Here is a 15,958-nt window from a genome sequence, read left to right as displayed (position 1 = left end):
AGACATTACTTGCTGACAGTTTGCCCAAAGGTTTTTTTCACATTTGCTAACCTCAGCAGGCTTATCATACTAGGTGTATTGTGAGTGTATTGTATGCATAGGCCTTGACCATATCATATATGGGTTGATGCATCACATGCTGACACACACAGGGTCAAACCGGTGGCTAAGCTCTGTCAACCCAATACTGGACAATACAGTCAAGAGGAGTAGGGTCATGCAACCACAACACCAACAGTCTCACATAGACCTACAATATAAGCACCAGCAAAACACACACATAAATACACATTACCATACTCAGAGAATACAAATATTAATCTGAAAAAGAGACAGTGTCCTCCTAAGCAGACAAGCAATCAACATGCACCTCCAAGCACACACCAGAAAACACACAATACACCAAAGCAGTGTGCCCCACAACAGGCCGTAAGGCAAATCAACATACCCAACACACTAGTAATAGGTGACTCCATAGTGAGACACACAGATGTTCCACTCACTCGGCTGGACAAGGAGAAGGTTACTGTCAGTTGTCTATCAGGTGCTATGATCCACCACATAACACAAGCACTTACATCACTCCAGAACAGGTACATATATGACATGTTCTTTGTACATGTCAGTGTGAATGATCTGAGACATACCTCCCAGGACAACATGACAAGAGATATATAGTAGCTCTATGATCATGTAGCCCAGGCTGGTATGACCCTGACCTTGAGTAGCATCTTACCTTCACCTACATGATACTGCAATATAACAGAAAGATGATAAACTTTAACAATTGGCTGAGCTTCTGGTGTCATTCAAAGGGGATCCAGTCTCTGTCTGCCTGTGATGACATGATAGACAAGCCTCATTGCTTCACTACAGATGGTTTGCACCTGTCGCCCCTATGCTTCTGAATACTGGCCAAGACTCTTGCTGTCCCCATATTACCTATTTTAGTCAAGGCTCAAAGGTTCATAGGTTCATAGGTTCATTAGTAGGTACTAAGCTATCGGCCCTGGGGCCTATACAAGCCCAGCCAAAAAGGTACCCCGGCTTTTGCCACCCAAGAAATTAATTTTCCTGTGCCACTATCGAGTAGAGACATAGAAGTGATCCCCGGGTTGAATTTTCTATTTCCCATCCAATCATCAAGATTTTTCTTGAAGAGTGCTAATGAGAAGCTTTGTTTGGTATAGATAGGTAGTTTATTCCAGAGTATGGGAAGTCTCAGGGACAGGAATCTATACCTCCGGCATGTTCTGTTTATTGTGGTGACAAGATTTAGGTCCCTAGAGCGTGTAGCTCAGAGGGATTGGGATTTCTTTAAATGGATCATGTCCAACAGCTCTGGGTTTGACATAGCTTTGTATGTTAGGCAGTAATCACCTCTGAGTAGGTGATATGCGATGGAGTAAAGCTAGAGATTTTTGAGAAAGTCTGTGTAGGGCATGTGTTTGAGGCATGTAATCTTCTTTGTGAGGTATTTCTGTGGCCTTTCCAGTTGTAGATGTCTTGTGAGGTACATACCAAAAGGGGCATTGTACTCTATAATGGATCTAATGAGTGATGAGTAGAGGGGAACAATGACCTCTTTTTTTGTGCATGAGAAACCTTTTGTGATGAGGTGTGCCACATAGAAGGATTTCCTGACTACTGTGGTGATGTGATTATTAAAGGAGGGACTACTGCCCACCTGTGTCCCAAGGTCTCTTATCTTATTCCGCCTATGTTGTAGTTCATGGGTACAGAGTTTTTACCAAAGGGGATGACAATGCACTTTTGGCATTGAGCTTGAGGCCATGGCTTTGACACAAGGCATCTGTCTCAGTGAAGTCCTTTTGTAACATGTCCACATCGTTAGTAGTTTCGATTATGTCTCCTAGTTTGCAGTCATCTGCAAACTTCATTAGCCAAAGACCTTCTGTGTTAGCCTGTACTTCAGGGAAGTAGATACCAAACACGACAGGACCCAGGACTGAACCCTGTGGTACTCCACTTGTCACTGGTCTGAAGTCTGATTTGGAGTCTGCTATTTTCACAGTGTGTGTTCTGTCAGTGAGCCAATTGGCAACCCATCTTGTGACATAGGGGTTTATACCTAGTTTAGTGAGTTTATCTAATTCCAGAGTGGGGGATGGTGTTGAAAGCCTTGGCAAGATCCAGATAGGCTGTGTGAACCACCTTACCCTTGTCTACGGCTTTGGTGACTGCTTCAAAGAAGTCTATCAGGTCAGGTTTAGGAGACATGATCTTTTACAAACCCGAACTGGTTGGGGTCCAGATTTTGGAGATTACCAATGTCTTTGTTTATAAGTTCCATGATGATACTTTCCATGGCCTTGCAGATCAGGCTCATCAGGCTAATGGGGCACTAGTTCCCTGGATCTGTGGTGGCTCCCCCCTTGTGTAGTGGGTTAACTGTCACTGTGCGCCATTCAGCAGGCATGAAGCCTGAGGTGAGGCTATGATTGAACACGGTACTTAGGTGTGGTGCCAGTTTGTTCTGTAGTTTGTGTAGAATGCAGACTGGGATGTGGTCTGGTCCCATGGATGCTGTGTTCCTGGCTTTGGAGAGTGTGGTTTTTACCTGTGCAGCTGTGATTACAGGAACTTTGCATTCTTTTGGTATAGAGATGGGCTCTTTAATGGGTGAGAGGGGGGTAAAGTTAGCATTGAACCTATCTGCCAGGATGTTGGCAATATCAGTTGGGTCTGTATATTTAGTGCCATTGTGCTGTAACTCAGAGCAGATCTGAGTGTTGCCATTAAGGTTCTTGAAATAGCTATAGAATGCTTTGTGGTTGTCTTTAGAATCAGTGGTGATTTTGTTTTCGTAACTAGCTTTGGAGGATTTTATCAGGGATCACAGCTTCTTACTGAGGCTGACCAGGGAGCTCCTCCACTCATGGGATTTTACTCTCTTTTGCAACAGTTTCTTCCTTCTGTTGTACAGTTTGTTTATGGCAGGGGACCACCAGATTGGCTTCCTTATTTGGAGGATAGTGTCTTGGTTCTGTTTGGGATAGCATGATCCATGCACTCATGTAAGTGCTTATAAAGTACAATTGTGTAGGATTTAGTAGTCGTAACTGTATTGTCCATCTGCATAGGTGTCATGAAGTTCACCACTTCTGTCTTAAGAAGCATGAAGTTGGCTTTGGAGAAATTTTTTAACATGGTTTCCTTAATGGGGGGTGGGGGCAGAATGTGGATATGTAGAGTAATTAGCTTATGGTTGGATCAGACCAATGAGGCATTGACTTCAGGTGTGGAACATCGGTCACTCAGGACAAACCAAACCCCATAACCAACACAAATAACCACAAAGTGAGATAAATGCTACTCATTTCCAGAAGTCTCAGCCTCCAAATGTACACACTCAAGGCACTTCTCATTCTACAGCCTACCTATACCTCGCTAAGGCCTTTGACACCATTTCCCAGTCAGGTATCATAGATGAACTCACCAACCTGGGCATAAACCATACATCACAAGATGGATTGCAAACTGGCTCACAGATAGATCCCACAAATTAAGAGTTGCTGGCTACATGTCAGACTCTAAACCGGTAAAAACTGGTGTCCCCCAGGGTTCAGTCCTGGGGCCCCTCCTGTTTGGTATAGACTTCTCAAAAGTACATGCCAACACAGGAGGGTTGTGGTTGACTAAGTTTGCTGGGAACTGTAAAGTGTTTGCCATAATAGATTCCCCAGATGACACAAATATTCTCCAGAAGGGACTCTGTGAGACAGATGTGTGGTGTCAGAATCATGGCTTCAAGCTCAATGTAAAAAAATGCATAGTAATCCCCTTTGGGAAAAACAAAGTACCCACAAACTATCACATAGGTGTTACCCCCTAAAAACTGACAAGGTAATAAGGGATCTGGGGACACAAGTAGACAGTCATCTTTCCTTTGACAACCATGTTGCCAAAGTGATTGGGAAATCCTATGTGGCCCATCTAATCAACAAAGGGTTTGCATCAGGATCAAAAGAGGTAGTGGTGGCCCTCTACTCTTAAGTCATCAGACCCATCATTGAGTACAATGCGCCATTTTGGATGTACTCGACTAAGCATATCCAGCAGCTGGAGAGACCACAGAGGTACCTCACCAAGAGGATCACTGGCCTCAAACGGTTGTATTATGCAACACAACTGGTAAAACGAAACCTGTTCTCCATTGCGTACTGCCTACTCAGAGGCACACTCTGCCTAACATACAGAGCCATGTCCAACACATAGCTGTTGAACATGCTCCATCTACAGATAACAAAATTGAGTCGCACTACACACTCCAGGGATATGAACCTCATCACAACAATGAATACAACATGCTGGTGGGATAGAGTACCATCCCAGAGACTTGCCTTACTGTGGAACAGAGTCCCAATGTACATCAGACAGAGCCCCTCACTGACACTCTTCAATAGGAACCTTGATGAGTGGATGGGAAACAGACAATTCATGCCAGGCATCACATCAGCAGCCCCACTAGAAAGGGGCTTAAGGTACTAACTATTAGAACTAGGGCTTAGGAGACTAACCAATGGGGTGGTGAAAGCTGCACAACTTGCCTAGGCTAATATATGCCTTCGTGAAGATAGTCTACTACATACCTATGAACATATGTGACAGGTACATGTCTACAGATAGTAGATGTGTATTTCATTGCACAGTCATGTTTTACAGCAGGCACATGCACCACATACACTGTAATGCTTACAGATACTGGTGGCTATTATGTACAGTGGGAGAGATGTGCACCTCATGTCTTTTGTGCCATTGGAATATGTGCTGGGTGGGAAAGTCCTGGATGACTCCCTGTCATGGTCACCTTATAACACACATCTCTGCCCATCCATCCTTGGCTTATTATACTGTGTTCCCCCTACATATATATAGGTACATAGGTAGGTAATAGGCTATCTGCCTGAAGACATATATTAGTATGGCCAGAGTGTGCAGCTATCACCACACATGGGGTTAGTTCCCTAGGCCTCTGTGTAGTAGAGCTGATGAAGTGATCCATGGTGTGACAGTTCAGTTTCACATACACTCATCAAGGCTCCTCTGGAAGAGTGTCAGTGAAGGACTCAGCTTAATGTAAGTTGGGAGCCTGTTCCAAAGCAAGGGAAGTCTGTGAGTTAGTAATGTATCCCTCCAACATGTTCTTTTTATAGTTGTGATGATGATATCCCTAGAACATGTGGCACAGTGAGCTTGGGTTTACTTCAGATAGAGCATGTACATCAGTTCTGCATTGGACATGGACCTGTCTGTTGGGCAGAGATCGCCTGAGTAGACAGTATGCAACAGAGTACAGATTGAGTTACTTCAGTCTTGTTGCATGGGGCAACTGTTTGAGGCCAGTAATCCTCTTGTTGAGGTACTTCAGTGGTCTTTCCAGCTGCTGAATGTGCCTAGACAGATTCATTGCAAGTGTGCTGTGGTACTCTCTGATGGGTCTTTTGACTGATGAGTAGAGGGAACCTCCTTTTACCTACATGCAAAGACTTTGGCAATTTGTGGGAACACATAGCAGGATTTTCTAACCACTTTGTGAATGTGTTTCTGGAAGTAGAGATGACTATCCACATGTCTCCATAGATCCCTTATTATTACCTCCATATTTAGGATGTTGGCACCTATGTGGTATTTGTATGACTGTAGCTCGAGGCCATAATTTTGCCACCACATCTGTCTGACTGAGACCCTTTTTAAGGATGTCTCTGTTGTCCCACACATCGATTATGACAACATTTTTGCAGTCATCCACAAACTTTGCTAACCATAGCCCTCATGTGTTTAACTGTAATTCTGAAAAGTATACACCAGACAGGAGGGGTCCCAGGACTGAGCCATGGGGGACAGCAGTTGTTACCAGCTTTCAGTCCAACAGGGAGATCACAATTCTTACCTTGTGGGATCTATCTGTGCCCCAGTTGGCAATCCATCAGATGAAATACGTGTTTATGCACAGGTTGTTGATTTTGTGGATATGACACGTGTGTGGGATGTTGGAAAAGGGCTTTTCAAGGTCTATGTAGGCCGTGTGGAGCTCATTTCATTGATGTATGTCCTGGGGAACTGCCTTGAAAACTGTCTAGCAGGTTTAGGGACCATGATCTGCCCCTGACCAAACCAAAATGGGTAGGGTTGGGTGTTCATAGGCTCCCAATAGCTCTAGTTATGAGTTCCATAATGATGGACTACATGGCCTTGCAGATCAGGCTTTATTAGGCTTATAAGACAATAGTTCCCACGGTCTGTTGTGTACCAACACTTGTGGAGTGTGCCAAATGTTGCTGTAACCCATTCAACAGTTTCATATCCTTCACAGAGGGTGAGTCTCAACAGACTGTTCAGGTGCAGGGTCTGTTTGTTTTGGAGTTCACATATGACACAGCCAGGGACACCATGTTATCCCATAGATACCGTGTTGTTAGGTTTGGATAGAGCTGTTTAACCATTGTATATGTGATTTCTGGCTTTTCACAATCTCCAGGTATGGCAATGGGCTCTTTTGTCAGTGAGAGGGGGGTAAATATGTATGAACCTGTTTGACAAGATGTTGGCAATGTCAATCATGTACATGTATTCATTTACACTTTGCATTGACTGAGAACATATATGAGTTTACACTGATATTTATGACATAACTAAAGAAAGATTCATTGTTCTCTATGAACTCTTTGGCAATATTTTTGCCAGAACATGGCTTAGATAATGTTAGGAGTACTCATTGTTTCTTGATGATACTGATCAGAGATTTATTGATCTTCTTTGGATTTTCACTTTTTTGAACTTAAGTACTTGTATTACATAGTTTGATTATGACAGGGGTCCAATATATTGTATGGGTCAGTTTTCATATTACTGTGTGCGCAAGGCAGGATTGGTGAATAGTGACATGTGTCTGGAGTAAGAATTGCAACTGCCAGATATGTGTGGCCCACTGCTGTACTCAGACATGGCCTAAGTGTGTGAGCATGCCCAGTATGACCTTTCAGTATGTTGTTGACTGACATTTGCTAAATTTGTTTAAGTGTGTGAGCATGCCCACTATGGGCATATATATACTATATATGTGTGTGAAAATTCAAGTTGTTTTTTACTTCAGGGCTCACCTTTGTGTTGTACATTGACAGGAAGCACGCTGTGCCTGCAGGGCTTCCATGAGTCAATTTGCATAGACATATCAACATTTCTACATACAGGGGGGACAGCTATTATTTGTACATTTCTACCCGGGGGCACACCTGATTGTTACTGTGGGTGTACATAGGATGAGGGGCACACCTGACACTTATGCACATTTGCTAGGCCTGCACTGCTATGTCAGGTACTCCATTTCAGTCTGTACTGTTGCCTATCATACTGGCTTGAGGCATACCACTGTACTACAGACCTTAGCTTCCAATTACACGCATATTAGTTTGTGACTTCATAGCCTACCCAACCCACATCACACTGCTTGGCCTGCATCTGCCCTGCATAGCCTGGGGGGAGTTTACTATATGCCTTCTTCGGGCATGATACAGCATTTGTTGTGTTTTGCTTTTTTGTGTCAAATTGTCCTGGCTGTGGTATGTGACCCCCAAACTGGCATGTGTGAGTGACTTAAGTTGTGTCTGTGCCAGTGAAATGCTGTCATGGCTTAGTGGTTCAGTACTGTGACTATAGTGTACAGTATCCTGAGTTTGAGCCCTGTCACTGCTTTTTATTTTCCTGCTGGCCAGACCTGACTGGTTAAGGAACAGTAAAGAAGGTGTGAGTGTGTTTACCCGACTTTGCTCGACTTTGCCCAACATTGCCCAACATTGCCCAATGTTGCCCGACATTGCCCAACATTGTGCTGGTTAGTGCAGTGTGCAGCTACGCACAAATACATTGTGGTTGTGCTGGTTAGTGCGGTGTGCAGCTACATGCAATTGGATTTAAATATGCTCAGTACTAGTAAAATGTGCTTAGCAGTGCTTTATATTGCTTACAATAGGGCACTCATGCCTCAGGTGGTGCTGCAGGGCTGCCTATGTCAGATGCACATAGTACACTCCCTATACATGCTTGAAAACAGGTAGTGTCAAGTTAAGCATCCCTTTTACTGTATGTGCGAGTCAGAGAGAGGTGTCATCAAGTTAAGCATCCCTTTTACTGTATGTGCGAGTCAGAGAGAGGTGTCATTTCCAGGGTTCCTACTAAGTCAGTGTATGTGCCTCTTTGCCAAGGCCAGGGCATACTGGGCATGCCTCATTCTGCCTACTAGGGCAGGGTCAGGTTGTTCCTCCTCCAAGTCACGCTGTGCCTGTGTACACCTTGGCAATGGTGGGGGGCTGTTTGGCCCTGGCCCATGCTGTTCCTGCTGCAGCTGTTTCCGCAGGATCATATCGTGTAGCATGGCACATACCATAACAATTTGGGTACATGTAGTTGGTGAGTACTGCAAGGCTCCACCAGATATGTCCAGGCACCGGAACCGTGACTTGAGCATCCCAAACACATGCTCAATTATGCGCGTGTGCCTCATTATGGAATTCTCGTTCAGGTGTGTGTGCATTTCTGATGGGTGTCATCAGCCACGGCTCCTGTGCATATCCAGCATCCCCCACTAGGTGACCATCAGAGATGTCCCCATTGGCAAATCTCTGGTACAGCTGCATCAGATGCCAGATGTGGGAATCGTGATAGCTTCCAGGGCAGCCAGCACACACATTCATTATTATGCCCTAGGCATCGCACATGACCTGGCAGTTGATGGAGGGGAAGCCCTCGCGGTTGATGTAGTCCCTACCCCGCTCACTGGGTGGTGCTTTGATGCATATGTGTGTGCAGTCTATTGCACCCACTACCTCAGGGTATTCTGCTATTTGGTGGAAAAAATGCATATTGCTGGCCAATGCCTCACAGGCATTGGGGAAATATGCGTGGTCACCAACATGTGCTGACATGGCATCCAGGAACTGGTGGAGTACCCTGGATGCTGATGCCTGTGAAATCCCCATCATATCACCAGTTGGTCTTTGGAAGGTACCTGTAGCTAGTATTCTTAGGCCAACACATACCTTGGTATCCACTGGGATGGGTTCCCCTCTGTTGGTTCAGTGTGTGAGGCGTGGCTGGCACAGCTCAACAATTTGCTGTAGGAGGTCTCTGTCCACCTTATAGTGCTCCACTATCTCCAGCTCATGTAGCCTCTGGTAGGTTACCCTGGGTCTGTACACTCTTCTCCATCTCCTCACTGTGGGTTGCTCAGCAGCATTCACAACATCACCATCCTCAGCACCTTGCACATGTTGGTTTATGATAGCAAGAGCAGCCCCTAACATTTTGTCAGACTTAAGCTTTTTAAGCTTTCCCTCTTTGTATACTGCAGTGTTGCAGAGTTCTTGGAAAAAACAGGGGAGAATTCTGTTTGCAGAGTTTAAAGTGCTGGGCTGGACTGGGCTAGTCTGCTGTCTGTGTAATTGGCTGATTCTGATATATTTCACCTGTCAGCTCTGCTAGTTCTCCTTGGTTAACTTCCTACTACTTCTTTTCCTTCCTTTTCCCTTTCTGTTTCCACCCGGGGGGGAAGCGATGAGCAAACAAGCGCAAATGCATGTGCACACATTGTGTGCATGCTTGCAAGGAGTTTCCTAACTTTTAACATTGTGCACCTTTTGTTTGAGGTTTTCAAATAGGACAACTGTAGGCACGCCTCTTGCAATCCTGAGCAACTCAAAGCAAACATAAACCACTGTGCTCCAATTAGCTTACAGCCTGTCTGACACACCCCCTCATGATGTTACCTATATTCTACTCTACTACTCACCTACTCCTACTCTTACACTCTTGGGACATGGCTTACATGCTGGGGAAAATTGGGATTCATTATCCTTATCCTCATTTGCATAGGATTGCCTACTAATGCATGGTTACATCTCTCACACTGAGCTTCCCCCCTTAGCAACCACTACTCAGTGGCCATGTTGTCTTCAGCCTGCCATACATCTGCATGGCAGAATAAGCTTTTTAGTGAAAATGTCTATTTTTGGCTTTTTTTTAATTATTTTCTTGTTTTTATAAGTGTCGCACATTTGTGCGGTGCTGCGCTATGCTTAAACATCAGAGATCGGGAAAAAAAAAGTTAAATTTTTATATTTTTAAACATTTATAAATGCCAATGGCCTTATATTTGGCCATTGGCATGCTTACTCAACTGTATGCATCCTTTATTTAGAGCTGTCATAGCTCCGTTTCACTATTTGCAGAACTGTTCTCCGTTACCAACAGAGTGCATTTCTGCAGCTAACACTAATCTTCCACGGACAGGTTAGTGTTTCCTGGATCACAAATTTACCTCATTTGCATGGCTTTCACCAGCAAATGAGGTAATTTGCATACCATGACGCTGTCTGTGCAAGAGTAGCTTTAGCAGCTCTCGTGCACTCCCCTGCCGGCTGTACCTGGATCACACGACAGACATATTGCCGGCGTGAGCTCCTACACTCTTCTTGTACTCCGTGCAAGCTTTCATAAATCCAGCCCAATATATTTACCTGTGAATTCATTTTGTAAAGTAATGGAAACTATTTACACAGATGGTATAACTCCAGGTAATTCCGTAGTCTTGCTGGAAATGGAAGATGAATGGGAAGGCCAGCAGGAGTCAGATGGAAGACGGAAAGTGGTCTGTGTAATTCATTGGGGAAAGGTGATTTGAAGTGATTTAAGTCTATTTTTGACTGTGAACTACTATGGACAAAAGTTTGTTTAAATGTTAATATTTAAAGGATGACATTATCAAAACATTCTCCTGGAAGTAAAAAGTGGTATATTACATTTATTGTAGTTGAAATCAAAAGCAATTAACAGAGTCCCCATTTATTTTTTAGTTTGCATTTAATTATTTCCAATAAGTAATGTGGAATCAGTAAAGGACCAGCAGGCCAGTTCACTCACTGAATAAATAATAAACACACAAGGAAATATCTCATGATACCAGACAACTATAATGATAGCCTAAAAACATAAACAGTGGCATAAATATTTTATCACTGGAGAATACTTTGGTCATACTGAAAATAAAAGAAGAGGCTGCAGGTAGGGATGTTCTCATGTATTTTGAGATGGGATGGGACAAGGATAATCACCCATATTATAATGATGGAAAATATGAGATTCTTTGCATGTTACATTTTATTGTTCTTGTTATTTTAGAGTTACTTCAACCCCAGGTTACAAAAGAGTTAATTTGGCAAAGTATTTCAGCACAATAACAAAAATATTAAGTAATTACTGAACCCAGTCTTTGAAAGCCGTAACTTTTAATAAATAAATGCAAAATTGTTTTGATTAGAATCTTTGCAACTGAGTTGTGAGTAATATAATGTTGAACATCAAAAAGTTATTGTAATGTCAAATGAACTTCAATGATTGGAGTATTATGGAAGTATATCTTTACTTCTAAAGCCATATGTCTACCTTAAAATTGTGAATAAGTGAAAATGAACAGTATTTGAATGTGGGATTAGTACTGTGATGTCCGTGCTCTGGCCCAGCAATCAAGGAGCCTGAATCCTCACCACTATCACCAGGGTCTCATATAAGAGGAAAGGATAACAAATACACACAGTAAAGTACAATTTCCCTTAAGTGCACACAGAGATCACAGTCAGTCTGGGGCTGGTTGCTCCCTTGCTCTCCAGGTCCCCAATAAGACTCCCCACTGGCACAGCTATAGGGTCCAGATCTCAGCCTAGCTGGCAAGATAACCTCCAGTACACTCTCTGTCCCACCAGTGCTTCATGTCCCTGCCCAGGTAGCTGACTCACCACACACACTTTGAGATAAATATTCATGCAACTTTACAGACACTCCTGGGAAAGGTTGACACAGATTCTCCAGCTGTGCCCCTTTACCCAGACTATATGGCAATAATTTCTGCCACCACCAGCTAATACTTATCAGCTACCCAAAGGCCCTTAAAAGGGTGTCCAATTATTACTGTGCAATATTATTATCCAATTGGTAATATGACTATTCAGTCTAAGGCTTATTAGAGTGGCTTATTACAATAAAATCTATAAATATGCAATGTACTCCAGAGCTTAGTTATCTCTACACAAACCAGCCACAGGTAAAGGTTTTTAAAATATTGAATAATAAATAATTAAAAACACAAGACAATACTACTACACCACAGTGACATCTAAGAGTTCAGAGATCACACAGAAACTTAAAACAATGCAGTAGGAAAGTTCTGATATTACAGAAAAACACTTGTCTAACTTTCTTCTAAGTTCCTAGCTATTACTACAAGAAAAAATATTTCTAAGACACTACTTACATAAGACAACAGGCAGAGTGCTGATAAGTTTGACATCAAGATCAAAACATTGACAGTCTCTCTCTGAACAACAGCTTTTAAACTCACTAACAAACATCTTTGCTAGGCCCTCCCAAATTACATCATTTTCACACTTAGGTTTTCCCAGTATACACATTACATAATTTTGACACTTAGTCTGGAGTTCCCAGGCCAACAAGGCGACATTATTTAGCAATCTAACACCAGCTCAGGAAAATACAACAATAAAAGACATTTCACATGTACACTCTAGCAATTATTCCTTAAGTTAAGACAATAGAAAGAATGTGTTCAGCCAGATGTTTCAGCACCACTATTTAGATAATTTTAACTTCAAAGGACATTTGAAATGCTTGGCTTAGTTTTCCTTACAGCAGATGGCAATGTTGCAACAATCCTGAAGTTCACATTTTACAGTGTTTTCTTTCATTTAAGAATACAAGCCTGTATTTTACATTTATATATACAAATGATTGAATTATGTATCAAATTCTATTTGACTAGGCTGGCAGCCTTCGCCTGTCTTCTGCCAATCTTCACATCTCTTCCCCCCTGGAGAACTCAAGCTAGTTTTCAAGTGACCCTTGATAAATGCCACTTGAGAGGCTTAGGTCTATCTGAGTGTACCTCACCCCATTCCCTGTTTCGAAAGTTCATCTGCTTTGGCATTGCTAATCCCACTGTGGTGCTGCACTGACATATATGCTTGCAACCACAGGCTCCATCTTAGCAACTTGGCATTTTGCTGGCTGGCTCTGGTATAATTCCAGATTTAACCATATTAGGAGGTTGTGATCTGTCATTACAGTGAATTTCCATCCATACAGATAAGGCTGAAGATTTTGCAGTGCCCACACTATGGCTAGACATTCCTTTTCTACAGCTGCATAGCATTCCTCCCTGGGTTGAAGCCTATGACTGAGTTAAACCACTGGGTGCTCTTCCTCCTCTGAAGAAATCTGGCTAAGTACAGCCCCCACCCCATGGTTCGAAGCATCCACCTGCACAACAAATTCTTTGCTGTAATCTGGACTAGCTAACACAAGGGGTCCTCCCAAAGCTTCTTTAAGCATCTGAAATGCCTGCTCACATGCTGGGGTCCACACTTCCTTATTTGGCCTGTTCTTCCTTGTCAGGTCTGTGAGGGGAGCAGCTATGGTACTATAACTAGGGACAAACTTTCTGTAGTACTCTGCTGTCCCTAAGAATGCCCTCACTTGCTTTTTAGTAACAGGTGCAGGCCATGCCTGAATGGCTTCCACTTTGGCAGGTTCTGGCCTTATCTTACCACTCCCCACTCTATGTCCGAGGTAGGAGACTTCTGCCATATCCACCCGACATTCGCTCGACTTAATGGTCAACCCTGCCCTCTGTTGTCTGCCCAGCACCTCCCTGACATGCTGAAGGTGCTCTGGCCAGGAATGGCTATAGATGGCAATATCATCTAGGTAAGCAAGGGCAAACCCTCCTTCTCCTGCTAGGATATTATCCACCAGCTTCTGGAAAGTCGCTGCGGCATTCTTCATCCCAAAGGACATCTTTGTGAACTCATACAAGCCAAAAGGAGTCACAAATGCTGACTTCTCTCTAGCACTGGGAGTCAAGGGCACCTGCCAGTAACCCTTGGTAAGATCAATGGTTGTAAATTACTTAGCACCACCCAGCTGCTCTAGGGCCTCATCTGTCCTAGGCATAGTGTAAGCATCCAACTCTGTGTGACTATATAATTTCCTGTAATCCACACAGAACCTGGTGCTGCCATACTTCTTTGGCACCAACAGCACTGGTGAGGCCCAAGGATTGTTGGACTCTTGAATCACCCCTAGTTACAACATCTCCTGTACCTCTTCCCTCAGAGTCTGTTTGACTCTCTCAGGCACCCTATAAGGAGCCTGCCTAATAGGCCTTTGGGATCCTGTATCCACCTGGTGCTGCAACAGGTAGGTGCACCCTGGTTTCCCAGTGAGCATGTCCCCAAATTCCTGTAACACTGCTCAGATTTCTCGAACCTGGGTAGGAGATAGCTGCTGGGACATTGCTACCCCTTCCACCGAGGTGTCAGCCCGAGCCTCACTGAGGATATCAGTCCCCAGGTCTCCCTCAGACCCCTCCTGCAATCCACTGCAAATGCTCAGCACAAGGGCCTCCCTATCATGGTAAGGTTTCATGTTAACATGGTACAATTTGTGCCCCTGCCGTCTGCCTAGCAATTCCACCATGTAGTTAACATCACTTACCTTTCTTACCACCTTGTAGGGTCCCTCCCAAGCTGCTTGCAGCTTGTTGTGTCTGACAGGAATGAGAACCATTACCTGCTGCCCCACAGAATATCCTCTAGCTCAAGCATTCCTGTCATACCACACCTTTTTCTGTTGTTCGGCTTCTGCCAGGTTCTCCTGGGCCAAGCCCATGAGTTCCCTGAGCCTTGTCCTGAGGTTTAGGATGTATGCCACAACAGACTCCTTGTGAGACTCACACTCACTTTCCCACTCATCTTGAATTAAATCTAGAGGTCCCCTCACCCTATGCCCATACAGCAACTCAAAGAGTGAATAACATGTGGATTCCTGGGGAGCCTCTCTGTAAGCAAACAACAGATGGGGCAAATATTTGTCCCACACCCTCTTAAACTGATCTGCAAATGCCCGTAGCATGGACTTGATTGTAGAGTTTAACCTTTCAACAAGACCATTAGTCTGGGGATGGTAGGGGGTGGTCTTCATGTGCTTCTCCCCACAGAACTTCCACAGACAAGCCAGCAGGTCTGACATGAAGTTGGCACCTTGGTCAGTCAGTATTTCTTTTGGGAAACCTACCCTGCTGAAAATTTCTAACAAAGCATTTGCCACCTTCTCTGCCTCAATGGAGGACAAAGCCACTGCCTCAGGGTATCATGTATCATAATCCACTACCACTAGGATATACGTTTTCCCTGTGGAACTTGGGGTACTCAGAGGACCTACAATATCCATAGCTACCCTCTGAAATGCCTCCTCAATCACAGGTAAAGGCATCAAAGGAGCTCTCACCTTGTCTCCTGCCTTGTCTACCTTTTGGCACTGCTCACAGGTCCTGCAGTATCCTGTTTCATCTCTGGAAATTCCAGGCCAATAGAAGTTTTGCATAATACGCCCCTTTATATGTTTTATGCCCATATGACCTGCAAAGGGAATATCATGGGCTATGGCTAGAAGCACCATATGGTAGGCTCTAGGCACTACTAACTGCTGTACTCTCTCACCTTCTAGCCCTCCCTCAGGGGTCCACTCTCTGTATAGTAACCATTTGTCCCAGTATACAGATTCCCCCTTCCCTTGAGAATCAGGTGCCTCCCTAGCTACCTGTCTTAGTCCTTGCAATGTAGGGTCTGAGAGCTGAGCCTGTCTCAACTCTCTCCTAGTAACCCTTCTCAGCCCCCCTTCCACTGGAAGTCTAGCATCCTCTGACAGTGTGCCTCACTACCAGCCTGGGTACTACTACTCACCTCTACCTTTGCAGTTACCCTGTCCAAGGGAACATCAGTACCCACAAGCAGCTGTGGCTCACCTTCAGTCTCACTGCTACAGTGTAGCTCACACCCTAAACAACCACCTCACCAGTCTGGGCTGCAAG

This window comes from Protopterus annectens, chromosome 2.part0, assembly GCF_019279795.1.
Source record: "Protopterus annectens isolate FY-2018-M chromosome 2.part0, PAN1.0, whole genome shotgun sequence".
NCBI classification, from domain to species: Eukaryota; Metazoa; Chordata; order Ceratodontiformes; family Protopteridae; genus Protopterus; species Protopterus annectens.
The sequence above is the reverse complement of the archived record's forward strand: the minus strand, read 5'-3'. Positions refer to the sequence as shown.